At 37.6% G+C, this 19,008-nt stretch overlaps 1 long non-coding RNA gene across 1 annotated transcript in view; it reads right to left on the bottom strand.

Moving 5' to 3' along the window:
* Positions 1 to 19,008, bottom strand: part of LOC130855254 (uncharacterized) — a 67,518-nt gene that overhangs the window by 37,414 nt on the left and 11,096 nt on the right. Inside the window, exon 2 of the long non-coding RNA XR_009054274.1 lies at positions 10,538 to 10,581. This is a non-coding gene — a long non-coding RNA (uncharacterized LOC130855254). The remainder of the gene's footprint in view (positions 1 to 10,537; positions 10,582 to 19,008) is intronic.

Raw genomic sequence — 19,008 nt, 5'->3', positions numbered from 1 at the left:
ACCCTCTAGGTCCATCCATGTTGTTACAAATGGCAAAATTTCATTCTTTTTTATGGCTGAGTAATAGTTCATTGCAGATATATATCACATCTTCTTTACCCATTCATCTGTTGATGGACACTTAGGTTGCTTCCATATCTTTGCTGTTGTAAATAATGCTGTGATGAACACTGGGGCACTTTTTTTTTTTAATAATGATTTTTTTTTTTTGGCTGCATTTGGGTCTTTGTTGCTGCGCACAGGCTTTATCTAGTTGTGGCAAGCGGGGGCTGTTCTTCATTGCAGTGTATGGGCTTCTCATTGTGGTGGCTTCTCTTGTTGCAGAGCATGGGCTCTAGACACTCAAGCTTCAGTAGTTGCAGCACATGGGCTCAGTAGTTGTGGCTTGAGGGCTCTAGAGCATAGGCTCAGTAGTTGTGGTTCATGGGCTTTAGTTGCTCTATGGCATACGGGATCTTCCCTACCCAGGGATCGATCCCATGTCCCTTGCATTGGCAGGTGGATTCTTAATCACTGTGCCACCAGGGAAGTCCTACATATATTTTTTTTAATTAATGTTTTTTGTTTTCTTCAGAAAAATACCCAGCAGTGGACTTGCCGGAAGGTATAGTAATATATGTTATAGATATAGATATAGATATAGATATAGATATAGATATAGATATAGATATAGATATAGATATAGACATATAGACATTCATATGGTCTAATGTGTTCAAAGCCAGTGTTTCCTTAGTGATTTTCTTTCTGGATGATCTGTGCATTGATGTAAATGGTGTAAGTCCCCTACTATTATTGTGTTCCTATCAATTTCTCCTTTTATGTTTGTTAATATTTGCTTTATGTATTTAGGTGCTATGTTGGGTGTACATATATTTACAACTATTATATCTTCTTGTTCTACTGATCCCTTTATCATTATGTAATGTCCTTCTCTGTCTCTTGTTACAGTTTTTGTTTTAAAGTCTATGTTATCTGATATAAGTATTGCTATCCCAGCTTTCTTTTAGTTTCTATCTGCATTTTTTCCATCCCCTCACTTTCAGTCTGTTCATGTCTTTAGACCTGAAGTGAGCCCCATATACAGCACATAGTTGGACCTTGTTTTTTACCCATTCAGCCACTCTGTGTCTTTTGATTGGAGCATTTAGTCCATTTATATTTAAAGTAATTACTGATTGGTATATACTTATTGTCTTTTTGTTGATTGTTTTCTGGTTATTTTTGTACTTCTTTTCTTCCCTTCTTTTTCTCTCTTCCCTCATAATTTGACAACTATTTTTAGTGTTCTGTTTGGATTCCTTTCTCTTTTGTGTGTGTGTATCTATCATAGATTTTTGGTTTGTGGTTACCCATGAAGTTGCTTTTCCCTTGCTGCATTTTTTAAATTTTTTATCTTTTGGCTGTGTTGGGTCTTCGTTGCTGCACATGGGCTTTCTCTAGCTGTGACGAGCAGGGGCTACTCTTCACTGAGGTGCACAGGCTTCTCAGAGCAGTGGCTTCTCTATTTGCAGAGCACAGCCTCTAGGTGTGTGGGCTTCAGTAGTTACAGCAAGCAGGCTCAATAGTTGTGGCATACAGGCCCTAGAGCTCGGGCTTCAGTAGTTGCGACTTGTGAGCTCAGTAGTTGTAGTGCACGGGCTCTAGGGCATGTAGGCTTCAGTAGTTGTGGCTCATGGGCTCTAGAGCACAGGCTCAGTAGTTATGGTGCTGAGGCTTAGTTGCTCCACAGCATGTGAGATCTTCCTGGACCAGGGATTGAACCCATGTCCCCTGCATTGGCAGGCAGATTCTTAACCACTGCACCACCAGGGGAGTCCCCTTGCTGCATTTAAGATTCCCTCTTTATCTTTAATTTTTGCCATTTTAATTACAATGTGTCTTAGTATGGATCTCTTTGGGTTCATCTTGTTTAGAACTCCCTGTGCTTCCTGGACCTGGATGTCTGTTTCCTTTTCCCAGTTAGAGAAATTTTCAGCTGTTAGCTCTTCAAATAAGTTCTCTGCCTGTTCCTCTCTCTCTTCTTCTGGGATACCATATAATGCAAATGTTAGCATGCTTGATGTTGTTTCAGAGGTCTCTCAAATTATCATCATTTTTTAAAATTCTTTTTTTTCTATTCAGCTTGGGTAGCTTTCCACTACTTGGATTTAGCTTTCCACTACTCTGTCTTCTGGTTCACTGATCTGTTCCTCTGTATCATCTAATCTATTGTTAACACCTTCTAGTGTATTCTTTATTTCAGTTGGTGTATTCTTCAGCTCTGTTTGGTTCTTCTTTATATTTTTCAACTCTTTGTTACACTTCTCATTGTGTTCACTCATTCTTCTCCCAAGTTTGTCAAGCAACTTTATGAGCGTTACCTTGAACTCTTTATTGGGTAGATTACTTATCTTCACTTCACTTAGTTTTTCTTCTGGGACTTTATCTTTTTTCTTTATTTGGAACATATTTCTTTGTTGCTTCATTTTGCCTAATTCTGTGTTTTGATTGCTATGTATTAGGTAGATTGATTATGTTTCCTAGTCTTGGAGATGTGGCCTTAGGTAGGGAGACATCCTGTGGGGCCCAGCAGCATGCTCCCTTCTCATCACCAGAGCTATATGCTCCAGGTTGCCCCCTTTGAGAACCATGCCTGCCCTTCTGTTGTGGCAGGGCCAACTACTGGTATGCAGCTCTAGCCCCAGTCCAGCTGGTGGCCAGCCCTGCATTGTGTGGAGGTTGCCAGCCCTCTGGTGGGTGGGTCCAGGTCCTGGCACAGTTGGCAGTAGGGCCCAGAGGATCCCAGGACTAGTGCCCTCCTGTGGTGGGCATGGCCAAGTCCTGGAGCAACTAGCTTCAGGGCCTGGAAGTGGGGAAGGGAGGTGGTGGTGGTGGTGAGGGTGTCTCAGGACTGCTTGGCTGGTAAGCGGGTAAGCACCCAGTGCTAATGGGCTACAGGGAGGACTCCAAAATGGTGCTTACCAGCACCAGGGTCCTCAGGGTAGAATGAGCTCTCCAAAGTGACTGCCACCAGTGTCTATGTCCCTAGAGGAGTCCCAGTTGCCTCCTGCCTCTTTGCGAGGTTCCTCAAGATCAGCAGGTGGGTTTGATCCAAGCGCCTTTCAAATTACTGCTTCTGCCCTGGGTCTTGGAATGTGTGAGATTTTGCATGTGCCCTTTAAGAGCAGAATCTCTGTGTCCTATAGCCCTCTGGCTCTCCTGTATGCAAGCCCCACTGGCCTTCAAAGCCAGACATTGTGGGGGCTCATCTTCCTGATGCAGAATCACCAGACTGGGGAGCCCAGTGTGTGGCTTGGACTTCTCACTCCTTGGGGAGGACCTCTGCAATTGTGGTCAACCTCCTATTTGTGAGTTGCCTCCCTGGACCATATTGTGGCTCTTCCCCTCCTACCCATCTCATTGTGGTTCCTTCTTTATACCTTTTGTTGTAGAAAATCTTTTCTGCCCATCTTCAGGTCATTCTCATCAATAGTTACTCTGTAAATAATCATAATTTTGGTATGCCCATGGAAAGAGGTGAACACAGGGTCCCCCTGTTCTATCTTGGCCACATCCTGTTATCTTAACCCCCAAATTATAATGTCTCCTTTTCAAAAATACCATTCCTTCCTCCCCTTGATATCCCACCTCACATATAAATACTCACTAACTCCATCTTCCTGACTTAATTCTAAAAATCAGGAGACCTGCTTCACACAAATAAGATTGCATCTACTGGCTTAAGCAGAAAAGGAAAAGGAAATGCAATTTCTAGTAAACACAAAATGGGGAAGCAAAAGAATATATAGAAGCATTGCTGTATATAGTAGACAAGATAGAACTTGTCTTAACTTCAGGGTCAGACTTTGCAATGAAGTCATACTTTATAAACACAATCTACTCCAAACACATAGAAATAATGGGTCAAATACAGAAAAGACATACTCAGATTTATAGAAAAGATAATATCCAGGCTATCCAAAGAATAGATGGGGGTTTTCATCTAGATCAAAAGAGAGCAACAGCCACTGGTAATTTGATTCCTTTAGAGGAATAGGAACTGAAAGTGTTCATGCAAGATGAGGACAGTAATGTCACTACTTGAAATCAGGGCCTGATGTGAGTTCTCTCACATGTGAAAGGAAGATGAGAAAAAAACTTGGCAGACCTGCTGATGGGGGCTGTAGCTTATTGGTAGCTGTGAGCCCAAGGAAAAGCACAACTTTGCTACTAGAAGCTCAGCTAAACTGTTTACTAGGTCTTGCATACTCACATATATTATTGAAGTATGTTTATAAATCCTAGTTTTCAACTGGGCACCCAGAGAACTAAGTGGAGTTAACCATAAAACAGGGAGTTCCCTGGCAGTCCAGTGGTTAGGACTCAGAGCTTTCACTGCCGTGGCCTGGGTTCAATCCTTGGTCAGGGAAATAAGATCCCACAAGCCTTGCAGCATGGCCAAACACACACACACACACACACACACACACACACAAGAAAACAAACAAACAAACAAAAACATAAAACAGCTCAATAACATAGAGAAAACAGAAGAATAAAATCACTCAAAATAAGCCAGCAAATTCTAAAACAAATTTTCAAAAAATGAGAACCTGAAAAAAAGCCATGAGAAAAATAAATTATATTTGAAGTGGAATTTATTTCATAAAAGTATGTTTGAAATAATATTTGGAAGATGTCAAAGAGAAATAAGGGTACAACATCCATGCAGAAATAACAAGACATCATGACACCAAATTAGCACAAAGCATATTAGATCCAGTTCATATTAAGAAGAACTGATCAGGGTTCCCCTTGTGACTAGTGTGTGAGCTCTTATCACCTCAGACTCTCCTGCATATAACAACTATAAACTCTCCACAAAACACTGAAAGCAACAATCTGAAGGCACCAGAGAGTGATCCAAAGCAACAGCTGAGGTTCCCATTTTCCATAGCTTTTAGCCTGAGGGCAAATAGAAGTCGATGTTGCACAAGGTGGCTAAAAATCCAGTAGAAGAACCACAGTCTTTCTTGCCTGAAGAATCAGAGGACAGGGTTCAGAGCAACCACAAACACTGAAAAGTGGGAAGGAGGGAAATTCTAGAAAAAAAGAAAACAGAGAAGGAAAGCCTCAAATTCTGTGTTTAGACTCTGCACAAATCTCTGGCTAATCCCTGAACCATGCATGAATTGCATGGTTCCACTACAGATGAAAAAACCCAGTCTAAGATCTGAGCTGTTTCCCAAGAGCCAGAGTTTGCAGTTTGAGTGCAATCAAGTTAATGTATCCTAAAATACAAAAATCAACACTCTTTGGAGGAATATAACAGAGTTTGCACAACATAACATTTCACAATATCTAGGATAAAATCCAAAATTACTCACCCAGGAAAATATGATCCATTTTCAAGAGAAAAATATAATAAACAGAGACCAATCCTTGATGATCATAAATTGGAAATAGCAGATAAGGTTTTTAAAGCAGCTATTATAACTATGCTTAAATACATAAAGGAAAATATGAACACAATAAATAAACTTAAGCACAATAAATAAATTTAAAAGATGGAAATTCTGGAACTGAAAAACATAATATCTGAAATTTTTAAAAAATATATATGGATGGGTTTAATAGCAGAATGAAGGTGACAGTAGTAAGCCAATGAACTTAAAGTTTGGTCAACAGAAATAATGCAATCTGAAGAACAGAAAATTTTTTTTTAATTTTTTAAGAGATTAGAACTTCAGGGATCTGTTGGACAATATGAAAGGCCTAAGAGAAATAAATATATATATATATGTGTGTGTGTGTGTGTGTATGTAAGTAGAGTCATAGCAGCAGAAGAGAGCATAAAAGAGAAAAAAAACTGAGTAAAAAATGGCAAAATTTTTTAAATTTAATAAAAATATAAACTTATAGATTCAGAAATCTCAAGGATCTCCAAGCAGGGCAACTATGAAGAAAACTGTATATCACATGATAGTCAAATTGCTGAAAACCAAAGATGATAAATAAATCCTGAAAGCAGCCAGAGGAAAATGACATACTATAATATATATAGGGCAACAACAATTTGAACCATCATTAACTTCTTACTAAAATGAACATTCATCAGTGAAAGTAACAAAAAGATATTTTCAGACAGAGACTATAAGAGTTTACCATCCACAGACCTGCACTAAAAGAACTTTATATAAGTAACCAAAAGAAATACAAACCATAGAAGTTGATAAAATGTCAGCTATTTTAATAATATTAAAATAAAAATAACACAATTGTGGGATTAAATGGTAAAAAATAAAGTTTTAAATAATAATAATAAAATTGCAGAAGGATGCTCAGTGCATGCTTAAAGTATAATGATACCTTTGTCATGTTTAGGGAAAAGAATAGAAATACTAAATAATGGAAAAAAATGTATCAACATTTTAAGAGTAACACTAAAACAATAAAAACACAAGTTATAGCTTTCAAATAACAGAATAAAGAAAAATTATCAGTCTAACAGAAAGCAAGGAGGGTAAAAAGAAAAAGAATAGTAACCACAAAATACAAAGTAAGATAGCAGAAATAAGCCCAAATATACAAACTGCCACAAAAAGAAATGCAAAGTTCTAATTATAGCAATTATCTGTGGATTCTTCTTTAATTCCACCCTATATTTTGCTTTCAAAAAACTTAGTAGAAACTAAGCCAATCTGAAAAATTGAAAGTAAAGGGAAGGCTTCCCTGGTGGTGTAGTGGTTAAGAATCCACCTGCCAATGCAGGGGACATGGGTTCGAGCCCTGATTCCACATGCCACAGAGCAACAAAGCCCATGTGCCACAACTACTGATCCTGTGCTGTAAGGCCCACGTGCCTAGAGCCCATGCTCCACAGCAGCAGAAGCTGCTGCAGTAAAAGGCCCACGCACAGCAATGAAGAGTAGCCCTCAGTCCCTGCAGCTATAGAAAGCCTGTGCACAGCAATGAAACTCAGCCAATAAATACAAAATAAAATTAATTAATTAACTTAAAAGAAAAGAAAGAAAGTAAAGGGAAAGGGTTGGGGGGGGAAATGAATTGGGAGATTGGGATACCAAATTGTACACTCTAAATATATGCAGTTTATTGTAAAACATAAAAAATTAAAAATTAAAAAAAATAAATTAAAAAAATAAAAGACAAAAAAAGAAAGTAAAGGGGAAGGAACAAAGATATTATCAAAATAGTAGACCTGTGAAAAAGCTCGTTTAACAATATTAATATCAGGCAAAATAAGGTCAAAAGCCATTAACCAAGACAAAGAAGAAATGTATATAACAAAAGGAACAATCCACAAAGAAGAAATAATATTCATGAACTTCTATGCACCTAATAGCATGCACATAAACATAAAAAGCAAAAACTTTTAAGTACCTTTATTTGAAACATATACATCAAGAAGAACTTCTTTCCACTGCCACCTGGGAAACTGACTAATTAAGAGAACTCAGGTCAATCAGTTAAACTCTGCTCCCTCTTTGTTCCCTTCTGGAACATAGTAGGCACTCAAACCAATTGTAGAGATAGTATATATGGCACTGTGGAGAGAGCTGTAAAGCAAGCACAAGTAGGTTCAAACTAGATACTGTCTACAGTATAGATCACCTTGGCACCTCAGTTTCCCCATATGTAAAATAGGAATAATAACATAACTTTCACAATTTGTGGTAAAAATTAGATAATGTTTGAAACGGCTATATGATGCCTAGCTTACAGAAAGTCCTCAATAATTATTAGTTTTTTCAACTCCATTCCCAATAAACATTGTATTAATTGATAGTTAAAGCAAGAGGTAATGAGAATGTGATAGAGGACTATAGTTATAGGAAAAAAGAAAACCAAATTTAGGAGATAACATAAAGTAAAAACAACAAATTTTGGCAAAGGACTAAATAGAGTGAAGAACATAGATAATTAAATGTAACCTGGAAGATATGAAGCTTCAGAGAGACTACTGATGATTTCATCATGCTGAAGGGAAAAAAAAAAAATCACAGACCGTGTTATCAGCTGGTTAATAAATCCTCCTCCGAAGTTCTAACAATGTAATCGTCAGTTGCAATGGTAAGCTATAATTTAACTGCTGCGAACATGTTGATTAGTCAGACTCTAATTCTCTGTTAGGGCCTCCATCAGCCATTCCAGTAACTAATTGCTCAAATTAAGCTGTAAGCATTGAGCTCATCGATAAACAATTTAATGATAACACAGAACACATGGTAACAACAAAAAAGAAACAGCTGAATATCCAAAGTGAGGTAAAGCTACCCTTAGAAATAACCTTAATATTTGGTTGGTACCAGGCCTTCCAATGGAATTTGCACTGAGCCCTTCTGATGAGATTTGCTGACTGGAAACGTGAGGAATAAGTCTAAATATCAAGATGAAGTGAAGGTTGAAACATCTATTCAATATATGGATACAGTACAGATCAATGAGTGAAATATTTTAGCCCAATAATCTCTTCTTCCTTACTAGAAAAGCGTGCAACTTAATTATGACAATGCATTTCCACTGATGGAGTGGACAGTGCCAATAAGGCCATGAGATTATATGTATATTATCTATAGTATTAAGCACATTTCTATTCAAGCAATATAAATCTCTGTAACAAATTTAGGCAAGGGAATCCCTGGTGATCCAGTGGTTGGGACTCAGTGGTTTCACTGCGATGGCCCAGGTTCAGACCCTGGTCAGAGAACTAAGATCCGGCAAGCCGCACGGTGTGGCCGGAAGGAAAAAATATTTAGGCACAGAGTGTAGCATCTAGGCTATGGGACCCTTGGCAAATAGATATATCTGGATAGTTGGCTTTTTTTGAAAGTTGATTTCATAATTTTACACACCCAAACTCTTTTAATTATGTTGGGTAGAATTCTTTCCAAAATAAATTACTAACTTTGCCTGACTCTATAAACAAAGAATATGGATGACTCAAATTTATCATTATAAATAACAATTATTAAAGCCTTAAATACATGAATACCCTTCAAACTATTATTTTCATTACTAGGAATTTATCTTTATAGTATAATCATAAAGGTCCACAAATATTTCACTTCAAAGATATCATGTAAGATTGATTTCATAAATGTTTATTTATGTGATGTATACCCAAAAGCCATGGAAATAAAGATAAATGATGAATAAAATATGCAACATTTACAATATTTTTACAAAGTGAAAAATGACAATGAATGCATCACACTTTTAAAAAAGGAAAATGTAAATGTTACTATGAATGATATTGTGCAGTGATGTAGTGGTGACCTTCAGAGCTACTGAGCACAGAGCTGTTTGCTCTAACACACAAAAATCAGGCTCTGCTATAGTCCTTTTCAGGTCTTAAGCCTGACTTTTGAAATGTTTCTGCCTTTCTCCATTGCTGTAAGACTGTTTGCTCTATCTTCGCGACATGGCCATTGTACCTGTCCCTGGTAGTCCTCCTTCATTTTCATTCTATTAGAGTCATGAGATTGAATGGGACATCAGCGATCATTGAAACCAATCACCTTCCAAGTGTTCAAGTCACCTCATTGACCACTCTGTCAGATGCCATCCAGCTGAAACCTGTACCCATCTACTATGACAACTTACTTCTCCCTCTGGCTGCCTATTGCTTCTTTCAGCTTTGTGCATTTTTTATCTATTAGTCCCCTTATAATGTTCATTTTTTTATTTTAGTGATAACCATTCAAATCTGAATTCCTTTCCAGTTACAGTTTTTTAAATATTTGAAAATAACTACCATGGTACCCAAAGTTTTCTCTTTTCCTTCATTTTTCAGCCCTTCAGTGAATCATTATTTACCCCCTACATGGTGCTGGACATCGCCCTAGATGCGGGGAATATGGTAATGAATAAATCCAGTAAGGTCCCTGTGCTCATCAGACTCACATTCTAGCAAGGAAGGTAATAAACAAGAAAATAAATACAGATCACAGGAGTTAGGCAGAACCCAAGTAGGCTTTTGTTCTAGAAAACTAGGAGAGACTGAGTACATAAGGAAGCGCTATATCTAAGTAGAGACCGAAAGTTGAAGCTCCAGACATGGGAAAAGCCAAGGGAAAAGCCCTTCAGGCAGAAGAAACAGAACATGAATTCACTCTCAGATAAGAACCCTCTCAAAGTGACCTAGGCACATAAAGGAGACAGACAACCGTGGCTGAAGAGGTGAGAAGTGGGAGGGGCAAGGAGGGTGAGGTGAGGTGGCAGAGGTACGCGGCACCAGATCATGTAGGGACCTGGTAAAAGGCTTAGAGTTCTTTCCAAATCCAAAGGCAAGTGACAGGCATGAACGTGATAAAATCTGATTTATGTTTAAGAAGATCATTCCGGCTGCCTAAACATTACACATTCCTGTAACCATTTCTCACAGGAATGATTTGCATTGCTTCTCTTGGTCCCACCCCTCTAAACATGCTCTAGTTTTTCTACATTCTTCTCCAGAAGGGATCCCAGAGCTAAAGGCAGTGCTTTGGGTGTGATCCGATCATTCAGAGTAAAGCGAAAGAATCACTTCTCTTACCTGGGATATTCGTCTTCTGCTATGTAGCTGAAGATTAAGATGTCCTGGAAATCATATAGAGAAGGTTGTCAAAAACAGAAGTAAATAAACTCTGTTTGAGGGCTGAAAGCAGTGGTTCTCAACCTTGCCCGCCCACTAGAATCACCCGGGGAGCTTTGAAAAAAAATCCCCGGTGTCCAGACAACATCCCCGGACAGTTAAATCAGAATCTCTGGAGGCAGTCTTTTAAACATCCCCCGGTGGTTTCATTATGCACCCAAGGCTGAAAACCATGAGAGAATTGCTAGCCCTGTGTTTCCCAAACGTTAACGTGCAGAGAATTCATCTGAGGATCTAGTTAAAATGCATATTCTGATTTCCTGGATCTGGGGCAGGGCCCAAGAATCTGAATTTCTTAATAATTTCCAAGTGGTACGTTTGCTGCTAGTTTAAGAGCCACACTGTGAATTAGCAAGGACCCAAGCACAAAGTTCTTACAACATGAACCATAATCATTTGGAGGGTTTGTTAAAACACAGGTTGCTGGACCCCACTCTCAGATGGTGAGGCCTGAGAATTTGCATCTGTAACAAGCTCTCCCGTGATACTGAAGCTGCTCGTACAGGCACCACACTTTGAGATCCACTGAGCTATCCAGTGAGGAAAAAGCACGTGAACTGTAGGCTCTGAAGTTTGGAGCGCAGACTTTATGTTTGACTGTCATGACCCGGAAGACTTTTCATGTCTTCTGTTCTCCCCTGAATTCCATCTAGGCACACTGTTATGTATATTTTCCACAGGAAAATGCTAGCTAAAAGGAATTTTATTTAGAGGAGAACTATGACAGTGGCAGGCCAGCAAATATGCTTTCATGAGAGGGAAATTAATCTGAAACACTGAAACTAGACCTGATATATGTTTTATCACAAAGAGAGGCTTATGCTAAATTTTGAATTATCTTTCTTGTAGACTTTAGCTGCAGCATGCAACCAGTTTCCTTACTTAGTAAAATTGAGAATGTTCTGAATTCTTTTTTCTGTTGTGTATCTGCCACTTTCTTGTTTGCTTTGTTTCAGTGCATCTTTGTGTCTCTTTGTTGTGAACATGCTGCATAATGCAAACTAATAAAAATATATGCTATTAAAGTGTGGAGACTTGAGAACCATAAGTAGACAATAAAGTGAATTGCTCTTCCAGCACCAAGTGTTTCTCAGTAAGCATTTTTCTGAATAACATCTTTTCTTCAGACTCATCCTTCAGATGCATACCAAAAAGTTGACAAATATATTACATTCCATCTGTTATATATATTTCTGATGTGATATCATTCATTTCCTTTCTCTATCATTCTGTGATTTAGTTTTATTAATGTGTTTAACATAATAAACCAGAAAGTCTCTACTTTCCCTATAAAAATATTTAGTCAATAAAAAAAATTTTGTTGATGTCCAGAAACTACAAAATAATACATAATTAACTGTCTATAATGTAGATATAAAAAACTACCAAGCTCAGCGCTTTTCTGTGAATCATCAGTCAAGAATTCATACAGTTATGATACAATCAAAAGTCTTTTTTTAAAAACCCTAAAACAGTTACGGCACAATTCACCTCAACATAGCATGAATTCTTACAGCTCTAAGTTATAGTATGAATACGCAGATTACATACTTGAGGAAACCAGACATGGGAGGGTAGATGGTTGGGAAGCTTCAAGTGTTCTGTCAATTACCTCATTCTCAGACCAAAGGACAGTAATAAAAGGTACATAACAGAGTTCTTTATCCAATTTAAAATGTCAGATTACTTTACTTTTCTTAACCCTCCTGATTAGAAACATCCTCTGAAGGATACCAAAAAGAAAAAGAAAGGAAAAAATCCTGTCAGGGTACATTTTACTGAGTTATTTTTAAGAAAATAAAAGAGAAAGACTGACTTGAGGACTTACTGTTAATAAAGCTGTTCTGGCAGAAACCCAAATAGAAACTAGAATTTTTCACATTGAAAAAATGGGATTTGATGGGCATCTTGCTTAACATCAGTCTTGACGGTTTAAGAAACCAGTGAGTTAACATGCAGTGCCTTGCAAAGAAGTTTAGAAAAACCAAAGGATACACCAGGACTCAGATTCCTTGTGATAAGTGTTAGGTAAATGTTGGATAGTGAATTCAATGATATGCTAAATTATGAATTATATCTTTCTTACAGATTTTAGCTACACCATTCAACCAGCTTTATCATTTCTTTAATGACTCACTGGATTACCCAGTATTGACCAGCTCCAGGATCCATGGCTGGAACTGCATTCCTGAAGTCACCAGGTTATGAGTATTGCAGATGCACACAGCCTCATATGTTTTTTTTTTAAGTGAGTTAGCCCTTGCAGGCAGCCCTTGGAAACAATTAGAATTTTGGCAGCTGGGAAGGCAAGATGACCAAAAGCACCAGTAGCCAAAATAGCTCTACCTAGAAATTATTATTCAAGCCAATACTAAGTGTGTACAATTTCTTTTGTGAGAAGAGACGGGAGAAAGTAAAATTAAATTACTGGTTATACAACAATGCTAAGCAAACAAACAAAACAAAAACCCACAAGCAAACATACCATTTGACAAAAAAACAAGCCCAGAAAGTAATTATATGCAAATTAAGATATTCTGATTTAACTGATTGGGAGAAAATGCTACTTAGACTTCTAAAATAGTCCTTAGAAGCCAGTATCATTCAACATTTTTATTAAAAGCTTAGGATGGAGATTTTAATACTAATCAAATTTATAAATGATTAGGAGAATGACAACATTTTTGAAAATTAGGATTAAAATAAAATGAGCCTGAAAGTTGGTAAAAATAGTTCATTCAATAAAGAAAAAAATGTGAAGTTGTTTACATAGAGAACAGTGACTACTATAAACTATTAATGAAAACAGAACACCAAGGAACATAAAAAAATGAAAGATATCAGTAATGTGTCACTAACACAAAAATTCGTGATACATTTTATTCTTCATCAAATATAGTATTTAACACAATTGAGCAAATTTCCTTTGCAATGCTTTTAATATCAAGAAAATTCATTCTGGGAATATTATGTAATAAAAGAGACACAAATTCTATCATTCAGAAGAGGACAGAAGAATAACTAAACGGTTAAGAAAGAAATTCCTTTGACGCAAAAGTGACAGGAACATGTTATTCCAGAAAAAAAGAAGACAAGGCAAAAATGATAGAACTCTTGTATAATATATAAATGGAAAGTAGTACTAGGTGTAATGTTTAAGAAACTATTCTTTTTATTGAGATATAGTTGATTTACAATGTCGTGTTAGTTTCTGCTGTACAGCAGTGATTCAGTTATACCTATGTATACACTCTTTTTTATATTCTTTTCCAATATCACAGGATGTTGAATACAATTCCCTGTGCTATACAGTAGGACCTTGTTGTTTATCCATTGTATATATAATAGTTTGCATCTGCTAACCCCAAACTCCCAAACCATCCCTTTCCCACCCCACCTCCCCCTTGGCAACCACAAGTCTTTTCTCTGTGTCTCTGAGTCTGTTTCTGTTTTGTAGATAGTTTCATTTGTGTCATATTTTAAATTCCACATATAAATGATATCATGGTATTTGTCTTTCTCTTTCTGACTTACTTTACTTAGTATGATCATCTCTAAGTCAATCCATGTTGCTGCAAATAGTATTATTTCAATCTTTTTTATTGCTGAGTAGTATTACATTGTATATATGTACCCCATCTTCTTTATCCGTTCCTCTGTCAATGGACATTTAAGTTGTTTCCACGTCTTGGTTATTGTAAATAGTGCTGCTGTGAACATAGGCTGTGCATGTATCTTTTTGACTTCTAGTTTTGTCTGTATATATGCCCAGAGGTGGGATTGCTGGATCATATGGCAACTCTGTAAGAGACTTTAGAGTCATAGACATTGGTTTGAATCCTACCTCTTCAACTTCCTTCTTTCCATGGTGGGCAGGGAGGGGTGTGGGGAAGCATGACTTGGTAAGTTACCTCACCTTCTAAATTTCCTTATCTGTACAATGCAGAAAATAATAGTATCAGATTGTAGGATTGTTATGAGAATTCAGTGAGATAATAGTGTAGTTTATATTGGTTTCTGAGCTAATTTCCTTAATTAAGAGAATTTAGTTACAATTATGCCTTTCTAAAGCCAGAAACAGGTAATACAAAATAGATCCCAACTATGGATTATTTTAAATCAAGTCATCAAGTCATTCTTTCCCCAGAATGAAGGGGATAGTCTCAATCAGATTCCCAAGCCTGCAAATGAAGCTTGTTTATAATATTTTATTACATTTCACGAGTGACTTTTGTCCTTGGACAAAACTATAGTTTGTTCTCACTCTTTTTATCTTTTGTTCCTTAAATTTAACTTCTAAGATTTCTAAATGTAACACATTCTTTCCTACCTAAAACCTCTCTATCCTCACTCTTTCCTCATTCCATATACAAATAATTTATAATCTACTTTTTTCTAGTCTTTTCCCCAAAAGGCCTACATTTCCTACTGCTTCTCTGACTGCTTTGATCAAACTGGCTGTCCTGAATTTCATATGAAATTTGAGGCACTCTAGGTGTTGGCAGGACATGTGAGAAAAATCTAGACCATTAACCTCTAACACTATAACCAAATGAACCATTTTATGTATTTTATCGTATATAGTTATCAAAAAGGTTTTCATGTATCTTTAGGCAAATTTACTAAAGATAGTTAAGTTTTTTCTAATTTACTGGACATCTGGGTACCTACAGGAGAAAGAACATATGATACACATAGGTAGGTGTGAATATGAAATCAATCATGGCCAGTACTCTGCAGTCTTTCATGATCCATGAAGCCTATCACTGAGATATGGAATATCTAAAGTGTCAGATAAAGAAAAATTTGGTTCCAATTTCATTAAAATAATTTTAGTAATATGAAGGCTGTTAAAAACAAAAATGTTTATACAAGAAAAAAATAATTCAGAGACTTCATCTGCTTACTGAAATGAAATAAAATTGATTATTCAAATTACATATTTTTACATGCAGTGTGAGAATTCAGGGCTGGATACAACAAACATCTTGATGTCAGGCAAGGAAATATTAAAGCGATTTTCACTAGGAAATCTAATAGAAATCTTAATAAATCCAAAGCTCAACTCTTGCTTTTCCTCACAGACAGTATTTAACGTTACCTGAGCCCTCTGCTCCCACTCTTTTGTGTTTGAAGAAATGTTTAACCACAAAGCACCACCCTGCCCTCAAATATTTCAAGATAACCCACCTCCGACTCTCCCTCAAATGACTCAGATGCGAAAGAGTCCTCTCCATCCTTCCTCATGACTCCCATAAGACGACCCAGTGACCCCATTTTTTACCTGCGTTTCCCTCAAGGCCCCTTCCTTTTCTTTGAGATGGTCCTCACTAATGCACTTTCTCCTTACTGCAACAGACTGAATAAAATCATGTCTTTAACTGGTGCATTTTGTCTTTCACATACCAAAAACCTGTTCCAACTCAGCGCAATTGATGGCGATCCAGCTGGACGGTGCCTCAGGCCAAAAGCTTTAGAGTGATCCCTGACTCCTCTCTTTCTCTCTAACATCTCCATCTGATCTATCAAGAAATCCTTTTGATTCAAACATCAAAATATATCCAGAATCAAACCACTTCTAAGCAATTCCTTTACTACCACTACTGGTCTGAGCAGCTATCATCTCTTACAGAGATTATTGAAATAACCGTACCACTGGACTCCCAGCTTCTTCCTTTGCCTGGTCATAGTAAATTCTCAGCAAAACAATATGACAACTCCTAAAATTCAAGTCAAGTCATTCCTCTGCTCAAAATTCTCCTAAGGTTCCCAAATTCAGTTAGACTCCTTACAATGACCTTGAAGTTCTCTGTGATCTGGGGCCCCATAATGTATCCGAACTTCCTTGCTCACTCCATTCTGACAGAACTGGCCTCTTTTCTCTTTCTCAGAAATGCCAGGCATGCTCCTGCCTCAGAATCTTTGTACTGCCTGTTGCCTCTGCCTTGAACTCTCTTCAGATAGCTGCATGGGTCACTCAATCAACTCCTCCAAGTCTTTGCTCAGATGTCACTTTCTCAGCCAAGCCCACCTTAACCACCCATTTAAAAATTGTACATACAAACCAGCATTCCATATCTCCCTATCCTGTTCTATTTTTCCCAGAGCATGTTACCCCTTTTAATATACTCTGCAATGTTGTCATGTTTATGTTTATTTTCTGTCTCTCCCTCTAGGAGGGAGGCTTTTTATGATTCATTCATTGATATATTTCTCAGGTTTTGTTTGTTGTTTGTTTGTTTGTTTGTTTGTTTAGATCAAGTTTTGTGGAAAGATGAGAGCAGAGCCCCTCTCCCTGCCACGGTCCTGGCAGCGTCAGCCTCAGGCTAAGCATCCAGGTGTCCTGTAGCCAGAGAGCTGTTTCTCAGTTCTTAACTCTTTTTTTCTCTCACTAATATATCCCTAGTGCCTAGAAGAGTACTGGCACACAGTAGGTAGTTCAATACATGTTTGTGGAAAGATTGATTGGTTCAATAACTAACTGAATGAATGAACAGTGGATAAAACAGTACTAACTCTCTGTCAAAAGTAATAATGAGTACAGTAATGAAGTTGTGCACTGATAACTCGGATTATTGTCCACTGTGATTCTATCAGACTTTTTCCACATAATTACCTCTAGTGCTCCTTCCAGGCTATGAATGTGGTAGGAAACCACTAATATTATTCTGTACCCGGCACCATGGATACCGTTCATGCATTTGCATAGTCACATAGCCCTTACTAAAGAAATGGCACAAGCTATGGTGTGAAACAGGCACAATTATGTCCATAAGATAATTCTGCTTGTGAATTCACTAGAAACATATAGGAGTCCCATTGAAGGAATGTGCATCGAAACCTGTACGCCCATGATCAAGCCATAGGCTACTGGACATTTAATCAAGTGAAGAATGTTCATTCAAGTCTTGACAAGAGCTGTATAGAATGGCAGAATGTGAGTTGAGAAAATCTTCAGCTCTTTGCACTACCGAGGAGAGATTCTTGATTGGGCTAGAAAAGGACTACAGGTTTAATTTTAAATTTCTAAAAATAATTCTTAATTTTTTTTCCAGTTAGTTCACTTTTTAATTCTCCTATTAATTACACTCATTTTACTTGTCAGTGGTGCAAAAACTTTACGATGAATCTCTGTGCATTCTAGTATCAGGACTGTCCATAAATAATAGAGCAATGAAGTCTAATGGAAACAAAACTGGACTTTAGAATCAGAAGGACTTGGTTCAAATCCTGTACCAACCATTTATTATGTATCTTTGGGCAGGTTTTTCAATCTTTTAATCTAAATTTCCTCATCTACAAAATGAGAACAACAATCTATGCTTCAGAGAGAGGTTATAAGGGTGCACCCAACCCGACCTCCGATTCAGACACAAGGTGTCACTCCTAATAGTAATTAAATAAATGCTTCTTCTGTTTCTTACCTTCCTGAGGTTTGGGAACAACCAAAAAGCCTCCCTCATTCAAATGCCAACTGAGAATTAAAGAACTCTGCCTTAGGTTGCTAAAAATTCTCCTGGGTAAGGTACTTTTTGCCATAGTTTTTTCTGTTCCTTGAACACTGCAAAATTGTTCATACCTTGAGACTCTGACCTCTGCATGGAACCGTTTCCCCCACATTATTACAGGCTTCTGCATGATATCTCAGGAAGTCCTTTCCATTAATGATGACTCCTTCTCGCCCTTGTTACCAATATACACCCTATTCCTTATTAAAGTTATTTTGTTTATTAACTTGCTTACCTGTTTATTTTCCCACCATCCGAATATATCTTTTTCAGAGCCTCGTCTGAGTTATTTTCAGCAGTATCCCCAGGATTTAGAGGATTGCCAGGCTCATTGGTGGGTGCTCAAAAATCATTTGCTTAATAGAAGAATTAAAAGAAAAGAATTATATTTGTTCATGATCTTTTTTTAACAAGGAACAAGTATCCTGAATGCTGATTGCTTACTGGGGGGTCTGGGCTGTATATCCCTCATCTCCCTTGTGGCACCCCCACCAGGGGGCAGGGGAAAGGGAAACTTCATCTATTTCTCACAGATCCCTGCACCAGTCATGCATTCCTCACATTCTTAGGTGATGGACAGTCCCAGCTGGGACAGCTGAAGAGCATATTAACAACTCAACAGCAAGAGCCTGACCTCTGAGAATCCTTTCCTACTCTTCTTTTGAAATAAGCCCCACTCCTGAATTCAGCCAGATTTATTTCACTCAAACTTCGGATGAACATGCACTGTTTTCATCCCTGGGTTCATTCTCAGGCTTGAATCTAACCTTAATTCTGGCACAAACACTGCCTGAGTCTCTTTGTGTGGCTTAGACAACTCAAAATGATAGCATGATGAAATATGAAAAAATGGAGAAAAAGGAA

The sequence above is a fragment of the Hippopotamus amphibius genome, chromosome 1, assembly GCF_030028045.1.
Source record: "Hippopotamus amphibius kiboko isolate mHipAmp2 chromosome 1, mHipAmp2.hap2, whole genome shotgun sequence".
Lineage (NCBI taxonomy): Eukaryota > Metazoa > Chordata > Mammalia > Artiodactyla > Hippopotamidae > Hippopotamus > Hippopotamus amphibius.
The sequence above is the reverse complement of the archived record's forward strand: the minus strand, read 5'-3'. Positions and strand labels throughout refer to the sequence as shown.